The 17933-nt window shown below is 42.2% G+C and overlaps 9 non-coding genes across 9 annotated transcripts; 7 read left to right on the forward strand and 2 right to left on the reverse strand.

The window, feature by feature from the left end:
- Positions 1-2558: 2558 nt before the first annotated feature.
- TRNAS-GCU (transfer RNA serine (anticodon GCU)) lies at positions 2559-2640 on the forward strand. Its single transcript has one exon. It is a non-coding gene; the product is annotated as a tRNA-Ser (tRNA).
- Positions 2641-3229: 589 nt separating this feature from the next.
- On the forward strand, positions 3230-3301 carry TRNAT-UGU (transfer RNA threonine (anticodon UGU)). The gene has a single exon. It is a non-coding gene; the product is annotated as a tRNA-Thr (tRNA).
- A 1513-nt stretch (positions 3302-4814) lies between these two features.
- On the forward strand, positions 4815-4896 carry TRNAS-GCU (transfer RNA serine (anticodon GCU)). Its single transcript has one exon. It is a non-coding gene; the product is annotated as a tRNA-Ser (tRNA).
- A 1101-nt stretch (positions 4897-5997) lies between these two features.
- TRNAI-UAU (transfer RNA isoleucine (anticodon UAU)) lies at positions 5998-6092 on the reverse strand. Its single transcript has 2 exons — positions 6055-6092; positions 5998-6033 (listed from the first exon to the last, which is right to left on the reverse strand). It is a non-coding gene; the product is annotated as a tRNA-Ile (tRNA).
- Positions 6093-6375: 283 nt separating this feature from the next.
- TRNAS-GCU (transfer RNA serine (anticodon GCU)) lies at positions 6376-6459 on the forward strand. The gene has a single exon. It is a non-coding gene; the product is annotated as a tRNA-Ser (tRNA).
- A 587-nt stretch (positions 6460-7046) lies between these two features.
- TRNAT-UGU (transfer RNA threonine (anticodon UGU)) lies at positions 7047-7118 on the forward strand. The gene has a single exon. It is a non-coding gene; the product is annotated as a tRNA-Thr (tRNA).
- A 1155-nt stretch (positions 7119-8273) lies between these two features.
- Positions 8274-8368, reverse strand: TRNAI-UAU (transfer RNA isoleucine (anticodon UAU)). Its single transcript has 2 exons — positions 8331-8368; positions 8274-8309 (listed from the first exon to the last, which is right to left on the reverse strand). It is a non-coding gene; the product is annotated as a tRNA-Ile (tRNA).
- Positions 8369-8651: 283 nt separating this feature from the next.
- On the forward strand, positions 8652-8735 carry TRNAS-GCU (transfer RNA serine (anticodon GCU)). Its single transcript has one exon. It is a non-coding gene; the product is annotated as a tRNA-Ser (tRNA).
- A 587-nt stretch (positions 8736-9322) lies between these two features.
- Positions 9323-9394, forward strand: TRNAT-UGU (transfer RNA threonine (anticodon UGU)). Its single transcript has one exon. It is a non-coding gene; the product is annotated as a tRNA-Thr (tRNA).
- Positions 9395-17933: the final 8539 nt, after the last annotated feature.

Genomic DNA, 17933 nt, shown 5'->3' on the forward strand with positions numbered 1-17933 from the left:
ACTTTGAGCATGAATTGTGTTTTTTAAACTGTAAAGAATTAAAAAATCAATGTGGGATTGGAAGCACAATCTGAGCAGAAAGCACCATAAGCTGCTATGGTGCAACTCTTATGTTGACTAGAAACATTAATATGATGACGCTCTTCCTTTGATATGTCTTTCAGTTAAATTGTATTGTAAGTAGCTGATACAGCACTGTTTGCAGCTCCTCAGTATATGGTTATCCCGTGACAACAATGTTTTCATCATATTTATTATTCTACAAAAGTATTTTTAAATGCACTGATGTGGTGTTTGCATGCTATGCAAGACGGCACATCATGGAATGTTTATAAGGAGCATCGAATAGGATTGTGATATTTGCACCTGGAAGAGTCGGACACGCAGATCCTAAAAAGAAGTAAAGACTCTCTAGCAAGGGCCGTCTTTACCCTGAGTTTAATCTTTACTTTTAGAGAAATGGTTTATGAAAAACCAGTAAGCTGCTCTAGGTGAGGCTCGAACTCACAACCTCTATGCCAGAAGTACTGCTGTATAAGTACCGCGCGCTAACCGATTGCGCCACTGGAGCTCACTGCACTTCTGTTTGGATCCCACGGGAGAGATACTATAGTAAGTACTGCGTAGTTGACAATCGGGCAAACTAGATAACTTAAAGAGAATATTTAAAAAGATAAATAAAATCTAGAACTTTTTTACCTGACGAATATACATGGTCGTCTATTTCAGATAACTAGAATTTACATCTCCCCGAGATAAAATGATGAAGGGCGCGGTGACGACTTAGTTCGCACTAATCATCCGCCGTCAGAAGACGTTTTCGGGAGGAATTTAAAGCACCCATAAACAAGGTCAGTAATAACGCCAGCAAAACCTGTAAAAAATCTGAAACACCTTTCAATGCCAAGCATTAGTGAGACAGGATCCTATTGTTTTGCTTTGTTTTGGGCTTTTGCAGATAAGACACTGGTTTTAAAACAAAGGAATACAACAGTCCTTCACATTTGCAACTACTGGAAGAGTCGCTACCTGATAAAATTGGTAAGCGTTTTTGTATGAAACTAGGTAAAACCTCCTTTATTAAATCGTGGCATCACAGAAAAGTGGATTAAGTTGTTTTTACTCTGATACAGGAAGCGCCATAAATATAATCTCAAAAGGCTCTGAAGTTTGGGACTGAAGCTGGGTATGAGTCCATTGATAACTTGAAGGTACACCATCCACGAAAACTTGGCTTGCTTTTGTTTAAGGTGACAATTTTCTCAACCTGAAATGTGGAAGTAATTTTTATATATGAAATAGTCTCCACCTAAGAAGGCTTCTCTGAGAATGGTTTATCCACAGAGCATGTGTATAGAAATTTTGAAACCACTCATAGTGGTGTAAAGTCTTACTATAATTGATGAAGAGACAGGTTTTGTGTCTATGATGAGAGCACTAGCGGTGAGGGTACATTGTTTGGTTCAGGCTCAACTACATGAGAGACAAAATAACTAAAGAATAATATGTGTAAATGAGTCGTTTCTTTCTGTTGTACATAGGGCAACGCAATTGATTCAATTGATGTAAAAATGTCACGAATTAATAGGATTAAGTGAAGCAAATGTATGTCATTTATCGTTACAGATACCCAACCATGCAGGGTCTATAAAATATCGTTTTGAATACATGAGTATTCTGCAAGAAAGGTCCTGAGGAAGGTGGTTCTATACTACCGAAACGCGTCGACCTTGCGTATCAATTCGCACTTCAATCTGCGATCCCTCAGACGCAGAATCAAGAATGAATGTAGTATGAATGATAAGAATGGGGTGTATGTATTTGTGAGAATGTCCAATTTTTTCATATATTGTTTTCTCTGCATGGAATGGTTTTTATTGATTGCATTGTAGTATTGTGTGTTTTTTACAGTGTTTTTGAAAATAGATAAATTGAAATGATAAAATGATAAATGAGAAATTTTGTACTATGAAATATAACTAAAAGAAAAAAATAATAAAACTATAAATCCAAAAAAATGTTGATGTTTGCCCATATGTATTAAAGTATAAAAATCAAAATGTTGGAGGTATCCCGCTAGAATTATAGAGGTCAAGGGGGAATATTTTCTGATAGTGTTTTGCTTTTCCTCTCTTTCCCTGACCATTGCAGTAAATATAGAGGGGGTCCCATTCTTATGTTGAGGCTCGAACTCACAACCTCGGCATGCCTCAATGCAAGTACAGCTGTATAAGTACTGCGCGCTAACCGATTGCACCACTGGAGCTCACTGCTCTCATATCTCCCCAGTTGAGCCATCTAGAGCTGACCAAGTAGATACTGGCACTGCTCCCTTATTCACTGTGCAAGATCGACTCACATGCTAGCATGTTATCATGACTATTAAAAACTACAGTCCTAATGGAACAGATTTGATAATTCTGCTATATCATGTCCTCTGTCTATTGAACACCACATACATTTGCCAGTTCTGACACAGTCTAGGAGAAACGTATGATTATTTGTAATTAGCACATAGTAAGAATTTCCTAAAAAATGAAACATAGTCACCTAAGGCAGACGAGGTGGCCGAGTGGTTAAGGCGATGGACTGCTAATCCATTGTGCTCTGCATGCGTGGGTTCGAATCCCACCTTCGTCAGAACGCCATCAGACACTCTTTTGAAGGTGGGCATGTCTCGTAGTACAATTACACTCTCTTTCAAGACACAGCCATAATCCACTAGAAGGGCAGAACTGACTATTCCATTTTGGCAATTATGTCAAATTAAGGGAAGTGTTTTGTGCTTAATTGAAATTAGATCTTTCGTGAAGTGTCCAGAGGATTGCCTTCCCCTCACTCCTGGCCTTCTAACCAGTTTGGATAGATAGACTGATAAGAAAGCAGCTCTTACTCCTAAAGTTTCAGCCATCTCAAGTGTATGACTGTTGACATATGTCTGCCCCACAGAGACAGATCACTTCTAATAAGTGAGTTCTTTATCTGTCACTGATTGCGGACATACTAACTAGAGCTATCAGTATGGTCATAAATGTGAATACTCTTATGTTCTCAAATCAAAATGGAGTTTTTCCTACTTCCAAGAAAAGTGTCTTAAGCATGCTCTTCAATTTGTGCACGCATGTAGACATTCAAATGCAACTGCATTTCCATACAGAGTCTCAAAATCATAGATATCTTCATACCGCAGTAAGAATACATGAAGCGATTTACATACTGCAGGCAGGCTGGCCTTGTAGCTCAGTGGCAGAGCACTGGTCTTGTAAACCAGGGGTCATGAATTCAAGCCTCATCAGGGCCTTTTTATATGTGAGTTTCTGTATGTTGTTTCCAAGTCATTCTTTCTAGGAGTCGCACATTGTCTTAAGTTTGCTTATTGACAAGCTTCCCTTTCCTGCTTTCATCGTATCAAGAAGACTTCATGAAAACCATTGAACCATAAACTATTGCCTCACCCCTTCTGATCGCCTGACAAATGCCTGACAAACGCCATTCTCACCCCGCCGGGCAAAGCCAAATAAGCCATGCATATTTGAAGTTCCTTTGAAAGTCAGAGCAAGGACTATGACCTCTGTTCCGACTGAGTCTGCATCCACAGAAAGGATGAAATAAGGATCTAGAAATTTCACCAAGGAGATGTGAACTTCATCCCCCTTAAAATACTTTTCCTCCCATATGCCCCGGCTCTTAGTCAAATGAGGTTAATCTTCAAAACCCCACCCCCACTAACCATAAATATCCGACTCTCCTGCTGTCCATTCAAATGATACAAGGTATCTTGTACATAGAGAGAATGTGAGAAAAAGCAGAATCGCTTCATAGATTTGGTGACCTTGGAAGGGTCGGCTGGATAAAGAAGTGAACCTGATTTCGGGAAAAGGAGTATCGTGATGGGGATGAGGAAAAGAGAACATGGACCACATTCACAAGTTAGAGAAATAAATGTAATAGGTTGAATGGTTTTAAAAAGATAACTTTGAGCATGAATTGTGTTTTTTAAACTGCAAAGAATTAAAAAATCAATGTGGGATTGGAGGCACAATCTGAGCAGAAAGCACCATAAGCTGCTATGGTGCAACTCTTATGTTGACTAGAAACATTAATATGATGACGCTCTTCTTTTGATATGTCTTTCAGTTAAATTGTATTGTAAGTAGCTGATACAGCACTGTTTGCAGCTCCTCGGTATATGGTTATCTCGTGACAACAATGTTTTCATCATATTTATTATTCTACAAATGTATTTTTAAATGCACTGATGTGGTGTTTGCATGCTATGCAAAACGGCACATCATGGAATGTTTATAAGGAGCATCGAATAGGATTGTGATATTTGCACCTGGAAGAGTCGGACACGCAGATCCTGAAAAGAAGTAAAGACTCTCTAGCAAAGGCCGTCTTTACCCTGAGTTTAATCATTACTTTTAGTGAAATGGTGAGGCTCGAACTCACAACCTCGGCATGCCTCAATGCAAGTACTGCTGTATAAGTACCGCGCGCTAACCGATTGCGCCACTGGAGCTTACTGTTCTCATATCTCCCCAGTTGAGCCATCTAGAGCTGACCAAGTAGATACTGGCACTGCTCCCTTATTCACTGTGCAAGATCGACTCACATGCTAGCATGTTATCATGACTGTTAAAAACTACAGTCCTAATGGAACAGATTTGATAATTCTGCTATATCATGTGCTCTGTCTATTGAACACCACATACATTTGCCAGTTCTGACACAGTCTAGGAGAAACTTATGATTATTTTTAATTAGCACATAGTAAGAATTTCCTAAAAAATGAAACATAGTCACCTAAGGCAGACGAGGTGGCCGAGTGGTTAAGGCGATGGACAGCTAATCCATTGTGCTCTGCACGCATGGGTTCGAATCCCACCTTCGTCGGAACGCCATCAGACGCTCTTTTGAAGGTGGGCATGTCTCGTAGTACAATTACACTCTCTTTCAAGACACAGCCATAATCCTCTACAAGGGCCCAACTGACTATTCCATTTTGGCAATTATGTCAAATTAAGGGAAGTGTTTTCTGCTTAATTGAAATTAGATCCTTCATGAAGTGTCCAGAGGATTGCCTTTCCCTCACTCCTGGCCTTCTAACCAGTTTGGATAGATAGACTGATAAGAAAGCAGCTCTTACTCCTAAAGTTTCAGCCATCTCAAGTGTATGACTGTTGACATATGTCTGCCCCACAGGGACAGATCACTTCTAATAGGTGAGTTCTTTATCTGTCACTGATTGCGGACATACTAACTAGAGCTATCAGTATGGTCATAAATGTGAATACTCTTATGTTCTCAAATCAAAATGGAGTTTTGCCTACTTCCAAGAAAAGTGTCTTAAGCATGCTCTTCAATTTGTGCACGCATGTAGACATTCAAATGCAACTGCATTTCCATACAGAGTCTCAAAATCATAGATATCTTCATACCGCAGTAAGAATACATGAAGCGATTTACATACTGCAGGCAGGCTGGCCTTGTAGCTCAGTGGCAGAGCACTGGTCTTGTAACTTTGAGCACGAATTGTGTTTTTTAAACTGCAAAGAATTAAAAAAATCAATGTGGGATTGGAGGCACAAACTGAGCAGAAAGCACCATAAGCTGCTATGGTGCAACTCTTATGTTGACTAGAAACATTAATATGATGACGCTCTTCTTTTGATATGTCTTTCAGTTAAATTGTATTGTAAGTAGCTGATACAGCACTGTTTGCAGCTCCTCAGTATATGGTTATCTCGTGACAACAATGTTTTCATCATATTTATTATTCTACAAATGTATTTTTAAATGCACTGATGCTGTGTTTGCATGCTATGCAAGACGGCACATCATGGAATGTTTATAAGGAGCATCGAATAGGATTGTGATATTTGCAAGTCGGACACGCAGATCCTGAAAAGAAGTAAAGACTCTCTAGCAAGGGCCGTCTTTACCCTGAGTTTAATCTTTACTTTTAGTGAAATGGTTTATGAAAAACCAGTAAGTTGCTCCAGGTGAGGCTCGAACTCACAACCTCGGCATGCCTCAATGCAAGTACTGCTGTATAAGTACCGTGCGCTAACCGATTGCGCCACTGGAGCTCACTGTTCTCATATCTCCCCAGTTGAGCCATCCAGAGCTGACCAAGTAGATACTGGCACTGCTCCCTTATTCACTGTGCAAGATCGACTCACATGCTAGCATGTTATCATGTCTTTTAAAAACTACAGTCCTAATGGAACAGATTTGATAATTCTGCTATATCATGTGCTCTGTCTATTGAACACCACATACATTTGCCAGTTCTGACACAGTCTAGGCGAAACGTATGATTATTTGTAATTAGCACATAGTAAGAATTTCCTAAAAAATGAAACATAGTCACCTGAGGTGGCCGAGTGGTTAAGGCGATGGACTGCTAATCCATTGTGCTCTGCACGCGTGGGTTCGAATCCCACCTTCGTCGGAACGCCATCAGACGCTCTTTTGAAGGTGGGTATGTCTCGTAGTACAATTACACTCTCTTTCAAGACACAGCCATAATCCACTACAAGGGCCCAACTGACTATTCCATTTTGGCAAATATGTCAAATTAAGGGAAGTGTTTTCTGCTTAATTGAAATTAGATCCTTCATGAAGTGTCCAGAGGATTGCCTCTCCCTCACTCCTGGCCTTCTAACCAGTTTGGATAGATAGACTGATAAGAAAGCAGCTCTTACTCCTAAAGTTTCAGCCATCTCAAGTGTATGACTGTTGACATATGTCTGCCCCACAGGGACAGATCACTTCTAATAAGTGAGTTCTTTATCTGTCACTGATTGCGGACATACTAACTAGAGCTATCAGTATGGTCATAAATGTGAATACTCTTATGTTCTCAAATCAAAATGGAGTTTTTCCTACTTCCAAGAAAAGTGTCTTAAGCATGCTCTTCAATTTGTGCACGCATGTAGACATTCAAATGCAACTGCATTTCCATATAGAGTCTCAAAATCATAGATATCTTCATACCACAGTAAGAATACTTGAAGCGATTTACATACTGCAGGCAGGCTGGCCTTGTAGCTCAGTGGCAGAGCACTGGTCTTGTAAACCAGGGGTCATGAGTTCAAGCCTCATCAGGGCCTTTTTATATGTGAGTTTCTGTATGTTGTTTCCAAGTCATTCTTTCTAGGAGTCACACCTTGTCTTAAGTTTGCTTATTGACAAGCTTCCCTTTCCCGCTTTCACCGTATCAAGAAGACTTCATGAAAACCATTGAACCATAAACTATTGCCTCACCCCTTCCGATCGCCTGACGAACGCCTGACAAACGCCATTCTCACCCCGCCGGGCAAAGCCAAATAAGCCATGCATATTTGAAGTTCCTTTGAAAGTCAGAGTGAGGACTATGACCTCTGTTCCGACTGAGTCTGCATCCACAGAAAGGATGAAAATAGGATCTAGAAATTTCACCAAGGAGATGTGAACTTCATCCCCCTTAAAATACTTTTCCTCCCAGATGCCCCGGCTCTTAGTCAAATGAGGTTAATCTTCAAAACCCCACCCCCACTAACCATAAATATCCGACTCTCCTGCTGTCCATTCAAATGATACAAGGTATCTTGTACATAGAGAGAATGTGAGAAAAAGCAGAATCGCTTCATAGATTTGGTGACCTTGGAAGGGTCGGCTGGATAAAGAAGTGAACCTGATTTCGGGAAAAGGAGTATCGTGATGGGGATGAGGAAAAGAGAACATGGACCACATTCACAAGTTAGAGAAATAAATGTAATAGGTTGAATGGTTTTAAAAAGTTAACTTTGAGCACGAATTGTGTTTTTTAAACTGCAAAGAATTAAAAAATCAATGTGGGATTGGAGGCACAAACTGAGCAGAAAGCACCATAAGCTGCTATGGTGCAACTCTTATGTTGACTAGAAACATTAATATGATGACGCTCTTCTTTTGATATGTCTTTCAGTTAAATTGTATTGTAAGTAGCTGATACAGCACTGTTTGCAGCTCCTCAGTATATGGTTATCTCGTGACAACAATGTTTTCATCATATTTATTATTCTACAAATGTATTTTTAAATGCACTGATGTGGTGTTTGCATGCAATGCAAGACGGCACATCATGGAATGTTTATATGGAGCATCGAATAGGATTGTGATATTTGCACCTGGAAGAGTCGGACACGCAGATCCTGAAAAGAAGTAAAGACTCTCTAGCAAGGGCCGTCTTTACCCTGAGTTTAATCTTTACTTTTAGTGAAATGGTTTATGAAAAACCACTAAGCTGTTCCAGGTGAGGCTCGAACTCACAACCTCGGCATGCCTCAATGCAAGTACTGCTGTATAAGTACCGCGCGCTAACTGATTGCGCCACTGGAGCTCACTGTTCTCATATCTCCCCAGTTGAGCCATCTAGAGCTGACCAAGTAGATACTGGCACTGCTCCCTTATTCACTGTGCAAGATCGACTCACATGCTAGCATGTTATCATGACTATTAAAAACTACAGTCCTAATGGAACAGATTTGATAATTCTGCTATATCATGTGCTCTGTCTATTGAACACCACATACATTTGCCAGTTCTGACACAGTCTAGGAGAAACGTATGATTATTTTTAATTAGCACATAGTAAGAATTTCCTAAAAAATGAAACATAGTCACCTGAGGTGGCCGAGTGGTTAAGGCGATGGACTGCTAATCCATTGTGCTCTGCACGTGTGGGTTCGAATCCCACCTTCGTCGGAACGCCATCAGACACTCTTTTGAAGGTGGGCATGTCTCGTAGTACAATTACACTCTCTTTCAAGACACAGCCATAATCCTCTACAAGGGCCCAACTGACTATTCCATTTTGGCAATTATGTCAAATTAAGGGAAGTGTTTTCTGCTTAATTGAAATTAGATCCTTCATGAAGTGTCCAGAGGATTGCCTTTCCCTCACTCCTGGCCTTCTAACCAGTTTGGATAGATAGACTGATAAGAAAGCAGCTCTTACTCCTAAAGTTTCAGCCATCTCAAGTGTATGACTGTTGACATATGTCTGCCCCACAGGGACAGATCACTTCTAATAAGTGAGTTCTTTATCTGTCACTGATTGCGGACATACTAACTAGAGCTATCAGTATGGTCATAAATGTGAATACTCTTATGTTCTCAAATCAAAATGGAGTTTTTCCTACTTCCAAGAAAAGTGTCTTAAGCATGCTCTTCAATTTGTGCACGCATGTAGACATTCAAATGCAACTGCATTTCCATACAGAGTCTCAAAATCATAGATATCTTCATACCACAGTAAGAGAACATGAAGCGATTTACATACTGCAGGCAGGCTGGCCTTGTAGCTCAGTGGCAGAGCACTGGTCTTGTAAACCAGGGGTCGTGAGTTCAAACCTCATCAGGGCCTTTTTATATGTGAGTTTCTGTATGTTGTTTCCAAGTCATTCTTTCTAGGAGTCACACATTGTCTTAAGTTTGCTTATTGACAAGCTTCCCTTTCCTGCTTTCATCGTATCAAGAAGACTTCATGAAAACCATTGAACCATAAACTATTGCCTCACCCCTTCCGAACGCCTGACAAACGCCATTCTCACCCCGCCGGGCAAAGCCAAATAAGCCATGCATATTTGAAGTTCCTTTGAAAGTCAGAGCGAGGACTATGACCTCTGTTCCGACTGAGTCTGCATCCACAGAAAGGATGAAATAAGGATCTAGAAATTTCACCAAGGAGATGTGAACTTCATCCCCCTTAAAATACTTTTCCTCCCAGATGCCCCGGCTCTTAGTCAAATGAGGTTAATCTTCAAAACCCCACCCCCACTAACCATAAATATCCGACTCTCCTGCTGTCCATTCAAATGATACAAGGTATCTTGTACATAGAGAGAATGTGAGAAAAAGCAGAATCGCTTCATAGATTTGGTGACCTTGGAAGGGTCGGCTGGATAAAGAAGTGAACCTGATTTCGGGAAAAGGAGTATCGTGATGGGGATGAGGAAAAGAGAACATGGACCACATTCCCAAGTTAGAGAAATAAATGTAATAGGTTGAATGGTTTTAAAAAGTTAACTTTGAGCACGAATTGTATTTTTTAAACTGCAAAGAATTAAAAAATCAATGTGGGATTGGAGGCACAAACTGAGCAGAAAGCACCATAAGCTGCTATGTGCAACTCTTATGTTGACTAGAAACATTAATATGATGACGCTCTTCTTTTGATATGTCTGAGAGAGCACAAATCTGAAAAAATGTATAAGTGCACCATATTTACAAGCACGTAGTTAGTTTAAATATATTTTGCACAAGAGAGTTGTATATCCAGAAGTGAAATATACAGAGTGTTTAAGTAGAGTAACGATAACCATAGCAATGTGGAGACTAATGTAGAAATGTTAGAATGAATATGGAAACCTCATGTTCTCATGTTAAGTGATCATGTAAGAGAAAAAATGCAAACCAGTTAAAATGTGTAGGCCGCATGGCAATTCACAGTAAATATAAAAGTGCTGCTAAAATAATGTGAGGTGGGGTTGACATTGTTCTTCCAAATGTATTATTGAACTTAGTACTGAAATATATGTTTTATAGATGTGTTGCATTATAGAAACGTTTGTTAGTTAAGAATACTGTTTAAATCAAGTTAAATGTTTTCAGAGTGCAGGGACCCGCTTCATGTAAATCAAGTAGGCCTGAACAGATAATGTTGTTTCTTTGATCTGCAATGTGCTCGTTAGTGAAGAAGTCGAGAGGCGCCAAGTACAGAGTTTTACACATGTTTTATGGCCTATAGATATGGTGGAGTCTGGAATTTGAGGCCCACCGTAGGACGGTCTGTATGCAGGTGCGAGGGGTCCTAATCAGTCGGAATGAATAGGGCTTTGTTCAGTGACGCTTGGCACCGGCCTGTAGGAGGTTTCAGGAATTTCAGGGGGTACCGACGAACTGAAGAAGAAGCCTGGGAACCAAGGTCAACTTTAACGAGGGTCTCGAAGAGTATCATCATGGAGTTTTATCGCCGAAATTGATACCACGTGAGGGGCGTCCCGAGGGGCGTTCCTATTGGAAATGTGATTTTGTATTAGGGAAAGTGACCCGGGAGAAGAGCAGAGCAGATGATTTTGGGAGCCTAAGAGAGCGGTTGGGTAGGTAGATAGGCTGACCACAAGAGACCGATTTACAGAAGAGACTAAGAGAAGTGCGTGATCTTCTTAGGAAGTCACCACGGCTGACACCTTTTGGGAGAGATCTTGTTAAGTAGGGATGTCACTTAGTCTAGTGTAGGGACAGACTAACCTGAATTTTCTTTTCTGTAATGACTCTTAAGTTGCAACTTGTATCTATTCTTGCAACGCTTATGATCTTCGAACTTGTGCTTATTATTTTGTTTTGTAGGCTTAGAGCTTTCAAAGAATATATGTTTGTAGTGATACCAGTGTACCTTTTAAATCTTATCTTGAGAAGTTTGTATCTTCAGTTATCTTTGACTTTACATTAAATCTTTAAACTTTAACACTAGTCAGTGGTCATTTAGAGTGGTGTGAATTCTTAACTGATTGACTTAGTAGCAGATTACCTTTTACTCCATGACAGGTACCAACGATTCAGTCGACCTGGTTTGGGATCTGGTAAGGTAACTAGAGACCAGAAATCCCGCGTTAACAGTTGGTAGCAGTTTAGGATGGTTATCTTCTTGAGGAAGGTAATCTAGATAGGTTAGTTTACCCCAAGGCCCCTAGACATCGAGAGCCAAGCAGCGGAAGAATCGTGCGCCGAAGGTGCAGACGGTGCGAGAAAAGCAGCAGTATCGGAGGAGAGTGAGTATAACAAGGGTCATGCGTGAACAGATTGCGGTGTTATGTGTTGTATTTGGATTGTATTGTCTTGCGGAGTTGAATGCCTGTAGTGTGATTGAGAGAAGGTTGTGAGCGCGCGCAACCTGGTAAACTGGTAAACCTGGTAAACGGGTAAACTGGTGGAAAATCTTAAGTTCAGGCCAGAGCTTAAGTGGTTTCGGGTGTATCGAACATCCAAAGTAGTTGTCGACCATAGTACGGAGGTCACGAGGTACCATTGACCGCCGTGGGACCGAGATAGGGGGAGTGTAAGAGTGAGTGCGTGAAGTAACGGACGCTGGTCGAAAGTTACTGTGTGTAAGCAACCTATCAGAGAAGGCGATTGTCTGGACGTAAACGGAAAGACATCTCGTCAAGTTAAGGTGACAACTACAGAAAGACTGTGGGCGTACAGTCAAGAAAAGTGATCGCTTGGACGGAAGTAATCATTTTTCAGAGTATGAATGGGATGCATGCATGACCGAGGAGACGAGCTGAGAAATGAGGGGAACTGCTGCGAAGGGGGACGGGTGACGTCGGTTAAAGCCGCGCTGTGATTGGGCGGCTAGAGTGACGTCGGAGAAAAGCCGCGCTCGAATAGGCCAGTTAGCGAAAACAGCGCGGTGATTGGTAGATTGTCATCAGGAAGTAAACAAACGCGGAGAAAAGAGAAATCATGAAGTGCTTTAAGTGTTTGAGAGGGATTTTTAAAAGAAAAAGAAGTGAACATTATTACGGGGAAGAGGCACCGCCGGAGGGTACACCAGCACATTATATGGCAGCGAATGTGGGGCTGCATACAATATTATGGATTGGGGCTTGGAATAAGCTTACGGAAGGAAATGAGGAAATGCAGTTCCCGAAGTATGGGACGTTTAAGTTAGAGGTGTTGCATCGACTAAAAGCAACCATGTTCTCACTGAAACCCCCGCCTAGATCAACCCAGTTTGAGGCCCTTAATGCATGGATTAGGGCTGCGCACGACAGGAATTTGAACAGGCGTCAACAAAAACTGACGCGATCGGTAAGAGCAGTGCGAGATTCCAAATGGGACGAGGAGGCAAAGAGATGGAGGGTACAGGCTATTGAGGTAGAGAAATTGTATCCAATGAGGGAGGTGGTAGGAGGAAGCAACCTCATGGAAGAGGATGAGGAAAGCGAATCGGAAGACAACTTGATAAACAGATTGGTGATAGACAGACCACCTCCGAGAGTCGGGGAGATTGAAGATAGAGGACTTGCAAGGGAAAATGGGGCTGCCATAGAGGGGTTTACACCACTCCCTATATCGGAATGGACCCCTATCAAAGGAAAGGAGACACCTCAAAACAACACTGTACAGAGTGTAGTGGGAAGGTTTGTGGTACAGAAGACGCCAACCACCGAAAAGGTTGAGTCTTTTGGATTACCAGACGCTCTTCAAGTGCCTGTTACCATAGGACCTATAGTATCGATCTATAACCCTGAGAGAGATAGAGAGGAAGAACAGAGGCGATTGGATAGAGAAAGAATTGAGATGGAAAAGAGGAATAACATGACAAATGCATGGAAGCAATTGCCAGGATCGGTAACGTGGAACACCCCATTAGATACAACTGTGGGTCCCAACACAGGACAGGGAGGTCAGAGAGGACAGATGGATCTGAGGGGACCGCGGCCGAAGTCCTATACAGAATTAAGAGCTGATTTGAGGGAATGGGATGGGTCCGCAGTAACCCCGAGTAATAGGCCAAGAACAGAACCCGAGTGGGAAAGCAGAGGTAACGGGACTGTATCTCATTGTGGGGCCAGCGAAAGCAGTCAGGGGCGAGAAGGCCAAAGTCAGGAGAATAGAGGAGTTACACGTCCTATAGATGAGAGGGAACAGCAGGAGCAAAATAGTAGGAGTGTGGAGTGTGAGGAGATGTCTCGTCTCTGGGAGAAAGGTGGAGACCAAATGGTACAAGCATTCCAGAATAGGTTTAGGTGCCTTCATCATACACTCGGGGAAGACGTTCAACATTGGAGAAAGGAGAACAGTGATAGGTCCCGCCATGCCTCGAGTAATCAAGACTCACAGGGGAATAGTGAGGAAAGGGGGAACCATGGAATGCCTTACTATACGTCCAGAGAAAGCAGGCAGGACGGGGAAGGTGGGAATATGAGACGCAATGGAGTGTTTCACCATCCACCCCGAGAGGATGGAAAGGCATGGGATCTGGAGAGGTGGGAGCATGGGAAGACTCCGCATAACTCACCGGAGCCTAAACGTAGAACTCGGAGCTGGGATGGGAGAGATGTGGATGGAGTACCTAAATCTAGTGTGTTAAAAGCTGCAATAAAGGCAAAGAGACTTGATGTCACCAGTTTAAAATCTGATGTAGATGAGATAATAGATGGTACGCTGCCTTTAGAAAGGATAGAATTGTATGAACAAGATGAGCTGCTGTTCATGGCAAAGGATGTTACTAGGAAGGCTAGAGCAATTCATGAGAAACTGACTAATTTGGCAGACAAGTACGCCGTAGATTTATCTAGGACAAGGGCATTGCAGAGTAACCACAGATTGCAGTACTCAGACCAAGACCTAGATGAGAAGAGAACTACCGGATTAAAAACACACATAAGAGAATTGGTATCAGGAATAAAAGTGTGGAGAGAACTGGACAAATGGGAAGAAAGGTGGTCGAAAAAGGGCACTGTCAGGCGAAGTATGAGAGAGATGTCTCCTGAAGGAAAGATAATGCAGATGGGGGCATTTCCTTTGAGAGAGATATCGAATGGAAATTATGTACATGTACCCTGGAGTAGAGGAGATTTAGCTGCATTTACCAACTCATTTCCCAAGTTAAGGGAGAATCCAGTAGAGTGGTATAAGCAGGTAGAGAGGTTTGTAAAGATCTCTAAGGTACTGTGGATTGATTTGAACACCTTGTTTGACATTGTGGTTCCAGGGGATTTGTGGGTAACATGCAAGATTAGTGTAAAGTGGCCAAATGAAGAACCTGAGAGGAATGCTAGAACTAATGGACCGTCTGACAGTGTCATGGAAAAGTATGAGAGAGTAATAGCCTGGTTAAAGGATAAAGTGCCTCCACAAGATATAGATTGGGTAAAGATAGACCGAACAAGACAGGTACCCAAGGAGACAGTTCACGAGTTCTATGAGAGATTGCTGAAAATATTCAAACAGTACAGTGGACTTGATGTAATGGATCCCAAAGACATAGGACAGTTTGTGTCAAAGTTCGTTTGGGGCTGAGACCTGATATTTGCTTGATGATTCAACAACATTTAATTTGGTGGCAAAACAAACCACTAGATGAGATCCTGCGATATGCGAGATACTGCAGTGACGAAATAGACTCTAAAGTAAAGAATTTAAAGGAGAAATTGATGGTAGTGCAGATGCAGTCAGCAGGGAAGGGTGGACAACAGAAACAGGGAATGGGACGAAAGTCAAATGGCCAAAACAAGGATAATGAAGAAAGCCAGAAACCTAAAATAGACTTTGCCACTTTAAAGAAAACGTCAAAGTGTCATTTGTGTCACCAGGTGGGACATTGGAGACGCGAGTGTCCCTTTAACCCTGAAAATGGAGAGCTAGAAGTAGAAGAGCAAGTTCAAGAGGTTCCAGCTCCAAAGGTGACAGTTCCAGGAAGCAAAGTGGCCAAAGGGGGGACTTCGGCTCCACAAGCCCAGTTCCCACAGCCACCGAAAATAGCGACAGGGGGAAAGGTCTTTAAACAAATGCCTCTCTTTATTGAGGAAGAAAAATGTTATTATATCGATCCATTAACAGGACAACGTGTGAGTAGAGAAGAGGACTGTACCCTCGGGGCAGTCCTAGAGGTGGATCAAAGAGGGCCGTTTGTTGAGGCTGAAGTGGCAGGGTGTCCTACAACGTTCTTGGTGGATACTGGGGCTACTCGATCAACTTTGAGATCGGCAGTAGTTCCAGACTTGCCGATGTCAGGGGAAACAATTCAGGTGGTAGGAGTTGCAAACAAAAGGTTGACTAGTCCCTTGACTGAACCTGTGTCCGTGAAAATAGGAAACCATATGAATGAACATCAGTTTGTAGTATGTGATTCAAGTCCGGTATGTCTGTTAGGAAGGGATTTGTTGTGCAAACTGAATTGCACAATATACTGCACACCGCAAGATGTGGAGGTACAGACTACAGATGATGATGCTACTTTCAAGGTAGCCTATTCAAAATCTTGCATAGAACTATATCCTACTCTGACAGTAGAAGATCTTCCCCAAGACTTACGAGATGCAGTGGCGTCAGAGGTATGGGATTTTACAGGCGAGGAAATAGGATTGATTAAAGGAGTAGAACCAGTAAAAATAATGGTAAAACCAAATGCTGAGTTTCCAAGAACACCTCAATACAAATTGTCCCAGGAAACGATTGCAGGAATAAAGCCTGTAATCGAGTCAATGATTCAGCAGGGAATACTAAAAGAAATCGTGGGAAGTCCTTGTAACTCCCCGATTATGGGATTGCAGAAACCTAGTGGGAAATTCAGGATAGTTCAGGACCTTCGAAAAATTAACAATATAGTTGTTTCATGTTGTCCAGTGGTACTGAATCCATCAGTGATACTGTTTCAGATACCATGCCAAGCAGAATGTTTCACAGTGATAGATATTTGCCAGGCCTTCTTTTCAATCCCATTGGATGAAGAAATCAGGTATCTTTTCGCTTTTAAAATGGAAAATCGCGTTTTAACATGGTGTCAAATCCCACAAGGATTCACAGACAGCCCATCCATCTTCAACCTGCAGTTGAAGAAGAATCTCGAAAATCTAGTACTGCCGCAGAATTCGGTTCTGGTCCAGTACATAGATGACCTACTTGTTGCGTCAGAGACCGAGGAAGCTTGTAAAACAGATTCCATTGCCTTACTGAACCATTTAGCTGAAAATGGACATAAGGTATCCCCGAGCAAGTTACAATACTGTCTGACCGAAGTGCAGTATTTGGGACACCGGTTAGAGAAAGGAAAACGAAAGGTGTCTCCAGATAGGATTGAGGCGATAATGAAAATGAATGCGCCTACGACTCAGAGAGAAGTTAGGATGTTCCTAGGAATGGTTGGTTATTGTCGACAGTGGATAGTTAACTTTTCACTGAAAGCAAAACCCTTACAGAAACTGATGCACAAGGAGGTGAGTGATCCGGTACCATGGGACGACGAATGCCTAGTGGCATTCCTGCAGCTGAGAGACGACTTGTGTCGTGCTCCGGCTCTGGGGATGCCCGACTACGAGAAGTCATTTTCACTTTATTGCTGTGAGAGGGAGGGATGTGCTTTGTCAGTCTTGGCACAAACCCATGGAAATGCCCGTAGACCAGTTGCCTACTTTTCGGCTACATTAGATCCGGTAGCCGCAGCGTTGCCCGGATGTCTCAAATCCGTTGCTGCAACGGGTGTCAGCATTGAAAGGTGTGAGAGTATTGTTATGGGACACCAGTTAGTGGTGTATGTACCGCATTCTGTAGAATTGTTAATGACCAGGACGAAGACGCAGCATCTGACCAATAGCAGGCTCACGCGCTACGAGCAAGTTATCCTTGCTGCGGAGAACGTGACCCCCAAGAGATGCTCTGTCTTGAATCCTGCTACTTTGATGCCACTACCTACTGTAATAGAAGGCGAAGGATGTGAAGACCACGATTGCCTTGATGTGACTGAACTATGCACGAAGCCCAGACCAGATATTGTGGATGAGCCGTTGCCTGACCCTGATGAGATTTACTTTGTCGATGGCTCATGTTTAAGGGACGATACTGGTCGGTTGAGAGCAGCTTATGCTGTTTGCACCATTGCTGGAGTTGTGGAAGCCGCTTGCCTGGAAGGAGTACATTCCACACAGGTAGCAGAAATCATTGCATTAACTCGTGCCTGTATAGCAGGTAATGGGAAAAGAGTCACCATATACACTGACAGCCAATATGGTTTCGGTGTGGTTCATGATTTTGGGCAATTGTAGTCTCAGAGAGGTTACATGACCTCTTCTGGTTCGCCCATTCAAAATGGAGAATTTGTGCGACTGTTGTTGGAAGCATTACAAGGTCCAGCTGCCATTGCGATAGTAAAATGTGTAGCTCACACTAAGAATACA

The sequence above is a fragment of the Lissotriton helveticus genome, chromosome 5_1 (assembly GCF_964261635.1).
Source record: "Lissotriton helveticus chromosome 5_1, aLisHel1.1, whole genome shotgun sequence".
In the NCBI taxonomy this organism is placed as follows: Eukaryota; Metazoa; Chordata; class Amphibia; order Caudata; family Salamandridae; genus Lissotriton; species Lissotriton helveticus.